The 5018-nt window shown below is 58.8% G+C and overlaps 1 protein-coding gene across 1 annotated transcript in view; it reads left to right on the forward strand.

Moving 5' to 3' along the window:
• Nucleotides 1-396: 396 nt before the first annotated feature.
• Nucleotides 397-5018, forward strand: part of pgm3 (phosphoglucomutase 3) — a 60334-nt gene continuing 55712 nt past the window's right edge. The window contains exon 1 of the mRNA XM_067989162.1: nucleotides 397-482. The gene's annotated coding sequence lies outside the window, so the exon portion shown is untranslated. The remainder of the gene's footprint in view (nucleotides 483-5018) is intronic.

Below are 5018 nucleotides of genomic sequence, written 5' to 3' on the forward strand. Positions count from 1 at the left end.
TCAAGTACAGTTCAATGAAACACATTGGACATAATTACAGTTCATGACACTCTAGGGTGCCTCATTGCATCAAGTCTTTCACCGAGTTGATTGTCTTCCAGCAGCTTAAACTCCACCTCTGCACACTGTAGAGCCTCCCAAGCTCCTTCCTTGAAGAACCTGAAAGTCTCAATTGTCACATATCATTAAAGTGATACTTTTACAAATAACACATAACCAATGTATGGCAGAATATATCATTAAAAAAAAATAAAGGGCATTTCTGTGAAAAACATTACATTGATTAGCGTAAAAGTTTCTTTCAGAAGTTTTAATTTAACCACAGATTTGTCAGACCCAGACCAAGTCTGCGCATGCGTCATGAGTGTCTGCGCGTGCGCTGAACTAATTGGTGACGGTGGCTTGATGAGTGAGAAGGTTCTGGACACCGGGCGGGAGACGTGCTGGAGCGGGGGGTGTCAACTGACGGGTTCAGTGTCACAGTAAGTGAGCGTGCCTGACGGTCAGGTTACCGGCGTGTCTGGCAGCAACTCAGTGACCTGCAATGCGCTGTGGGTGGTTGTATCTGTGGCCGAGCGGGGGGCGGTTCTACCGTAAATATTGGGTTTGGGGGCTCCAGTAATGAGGGACCGAGAGCGGGATTATACCTCCGGCAATGGGGGGAGGGGAGTGGGATTATACCTCCGGCAATGGGGGGAGGGGAGTGGGATTATACCTCCGGCAATGGGGGGAGGGGACCGGGATCACACCTCCGGCAATGGGGGGAGGGGAGTGGGATTATACCTCCGGCAATGGGGGGAGGGGAGTGGGATTATACCTCCGGCAATGGGGGGAGGGGAGCGGGATTATACCTCCGGCAATGGGGGGAGGGGAGTGGGATTATACCTCCGGCAATGGGGGGAGGGGAGCGGGATTATACCTCCGGCAATGGGGGGAGGGGAGCGGGATTATACCTCCGGCAATGGGGGGAGGGGAGCGGGATTATACCTCCGGCAATGGGGGGAGGGGAGTGGGATTATACCTCCGGCAATGGGGGGAGGGGAGCGGGATTATACCTCCGGCAATGGGGGGAGGGGAGTGGGATTATACCTCCGGCAATGGGGGGAGGGGAGTAGGATTATACCTCCGGCAATGGGGGGAGGGGAGTGGGATTATACCTCCGGCAATGGGGGGAGGGGTGTGGGATTATACCTCCGGCAATGGGGGGAGGGGAGCGGGATTATACCTCCGGCAATGGGGGGAGGGGAGCGGGATTATACCTCCGGCAATGGGGGGAGGGGAGCGGGATTATACCTCTGGCAATGGGGGGAGGGGAGTGGGATTATACCTCCGGCAATGGGGGGAGGGGAGTGGGATTATACCTCCGGCAATGGGGGGAGGGGTGTGGGATTATACCTCCGGCAATGGGGGGAGGGGAGTGGGATTATACCTCCGGCAATGGGGGGAGGGGAGTGGGATTATACCTCCGGCAATGGGGGGAGGGGAGTGGGATTATACCTCCGGCAATGGGGGGAGGGGAGTGGGATCATACCTCCGGCAATGGGGGGAGGGGAGTGGGATCATACCTCCGGCAATGGGGGGAGGGGAGTGGGATCATACCTCCGGCAATGGGGGGAGGGGAGTGGGATCATACCTCCGGCAATGGGGGGAGGGGAGTGGGATCATACCTCCGGCAATGGGGGGAGGGGAGTGGGATCACACCTCCGGCAATGGGGGGAGGGGAGTGGGATCACACCTCCGGCAATGGGGGGAGGGGTGTGGGATCACACCTCCGGCAATGGGGGGAGGGGTGTGGGATCACACCTCCGGCAATGGGGGGAGGGGTGTGGGATCACACCTCCGGCAATGGGGGGAGGGGTGTGGGATCACACCTCCGGCAATGGGGGGAGGGGTGTGGGATCACACCTCCGGCAATGGGGGGAGGGGAGTGGGATCACACCTCCGGCAATGGGGGGAGGGGAGTGGGATCACAGCTCCGGCAATGGGGGGAGGGGTGTGGGATCACACCTCCGGCAATGGGGGGAGGGGAGTGGGATCACACCTCCGGCAATGGGGGGAGGGGAGTGGGATCACACCTCCGGCAATGGGGGGAGGGGAGTGGGATCACACCTCCGGCAATGGGGGGAGGGGAGTGGGATCACACCTCCGGCAATGGGGGGAGGGGAGTGGGATCACACCTCCGGCAATGGGGGGAGGGGAGTGGGATCACACCTCCGGCAATGGGGGGAGGGAAGTGGGATCACACCTCCGGCAATGGGGGGAGGGAAGTGGGATCACACCTCCGGCAATGGGGGGAGGGAAGTGGGATCACACCTCCGGCAATGGGGGGAGGGGAGTGGGATCACACCTCCGGCAATGGGGGGAGGGGACCGGGATTACACCTCCGGCAATGGGGGGAGGGGACCGGGATTACACCTCCGGCAATGGGGGGAGGGAGTGGGATTATACCTCCGGCAATGGGGGGAGGGGTGTGGGATTACACCTCCAGTAATGGGGGGGGAGGGGGGAGGGATTACACCTCCAGCAATGGGGGGAGGGGAGTGGGATTACACCTCCAGCAAGGGGGGAGGGGAGTGGGATTACACCTCCAGCAAGGGGGGGAGGGGAGCGGGATTACACCTCCAGCAATGGGGGAGGGGAGTGGGATTACAGCTCCAGTAATGGGGGGAGGGGAGTGGGATTATACCTCCAGCAATGGGGGGAGGGGAGCGGGATTATACCTCCAGCAATGGGGGGAGGGGAGTGGGATTACACCTCCAGAAATGGGGGAAGGGGAGTGGGATTATACCTCCAGCAATGGGGGGGGGGAGCGGGATTATACCTCCAGCAATGGGGGGAGGGGAGCGGGATTATACCTCCAGCAATGGGGGGAGGGGAGCGGGATTATACCTCCAGCAATGGGGGGAGGGGAGTGGGATTATACCTCCAGCAATGGGGGGAGGGGAGCGGGATTATACCTCCAGTAATGGGGGGGAGGGGAGTGGGATTACACCTCCAGAAATGGGGGGAGGGGTGTGGGATTACACCTCCAGAAATGGGGGGAGGGGAGTGGGATTATACCTCCAGCAATGGGGGGAGGGGAGCGGGATTATACCTCCAGTAATGGGGGGGAGGGGAGTGGATTATACCTCCAGTAATGGGGGGAGGGGAGTGGGATTATACCTCCAGTAATGGGGGGGAGGGAGCGGCATTATACCTCCAGTAATGGGGGGGAGTGGAGTGGGATTATACCTCCAGTAATGGGGGGAGGGGAGTGGGATTATACCTCCAGTAATGGGGGGGGGGAGAGCGGAGTGGGATTATATCTCCAGTAATGGGGGGGAGTGGAGTGGGATTATACCTCCAGTAAGGGGAGGGGAGTGGGATTACACCTCCAGTAATGGGGGGAGGGGAGTGGGATTACACCTCCAGTAATGGGGGGGAGTGGAGTGGGATTATACCTCCAGTAAGGGGAGGGGAGTGGGATTACACCTCCAGTAATGGGGGGAGGGGAGTGGATTACACCTCCGGTAATGGGGGGAGGGGTGTGGGATTACACCTCCAGCAAGGGGGAGGGGAGTGGGATTACACCTCCGGTAATGGGGGGAGGGGTGCGGGATTACACCTCCGGCAATGGGGGGAGGGGAGTGGGCTTACACCTCCAGCAAGGGGGGAGGGGAGTGGGATTACAGCTCCAGTAATGGGAGGAGGGGAGTGGGATTACACCTCCAGTAATGGGGGGGGAGGGGAGCGGGATTATACCTCTAGTAATGGGGGGGAGTGGAGTGGGATTATACCTCCAGTAATGGGGGGGAGTGGAGTGGGATTATACCTCTAGTAATGGGGGGGAGTGGAGTGGGATTATACCTCCAGTAAGGGGAGGGGAGTGGGATTATACCTCCAGTAATGGGGGGGAGTGGAGTGGGATTATACCTCTAGTAATGGGGGGGAGTGGAGTGGGATTATACCTCCAGTAATGGGGGGAGTGGGATTACACCTCCAGTAATGGGGGGAGTGGGATTACACCTCCAGTAATGGGGGGAGTGGATTACACCTCCAGTAATGGGGGGGAGGGGAGTGGGATTATACCTCCAGTAATGGGGGGGAGTGGAGTGGGATTATACCTCCAGTAAGGGGAGGGGAGTGGGATTACACCTCCAGTAATGGGGGGGGAGTGGAGTGGATTATACCTCCAGTAAGGGGAGTGGAGTGGGATTATACCTCCAGTAATGGGGGGGGGGAGTGGAGTGGGATTATACCTCCAGTAATGGGGGGGGAGTGGAGTGGGATTATACCTCCAGTAAGGAGAGGGAGTGGGATTATACCTCCAGTAATGGGGGGGGAGTGGAGTGGGATTATACCTCCAGTAAGGGGAGGGGAGTGGGATTATACCTCCAGTAATGGTGGGGGAGTGGAGTGGGATTATACCTCCAGTAATGGGGGGGAGTGGAGTGGGATTATACCTCCAGTAATGGGGGGAGTGGGATTACACCTCCAGTAATGGGGGGGAGGGGAGTGGGATTATACCTCCAGTAATGGGGGGGGGAGTAGAGTGGGATTATACCTCCAGTAATGGGGGGGAGTGGAGTGGGATTATACCTCCAGTAAGGGGAGGGGAGTGGATTACACCTCCAGTAATGGGGGGGAGGGGAGTGGGATTACACCTCCAGTAATGGGGGGGGAGTGGAGTGGGATTATACCTCCAGTAATGGGGGGGAGTGGAGTGGGATTATACCTCCAGTAATGGGGGGGAGTGGAGTGGGATTATACCTCCAGTAATGGGGGGGAGGGGAGTGGGATTATACCTCCAGTAATGGGGGGAGGGGAGCGGGATTATACCTCCAGTAATGGGGGGAGGGGAGGGGAGTGGGATTATACCTCCAGTAATGGGGGGGGAGGGGAGTGGGATTATACCTCCAGTAATGGGGGGGAGGGGAGCAGGATTATACCTCCAGTAATGGGGGGGAGGGGAGGGGAGTGGGATTATACCTCCAGTAATGGGGGGGAGGGGAGCAGGATTATACCTCCAGTAATGGGGA

The sequence above is a fragment of the Heptranchias perlo genome, chromosome 8 (genome assembly GCF_035084215.1).
Source record: "Heptranchias perlo isolate sHepPer1 chromosome 8, sHepPer1.hap1, whole genome shotgun sequence".
Taxonomy (NCBI): domain Eukaryota; kingdom Metazoa; phylum Chordata; class Chondrichthyes; order Hexanchiformes; family Hexanchidae; genus Heptranchias; species Heptranchias perlo.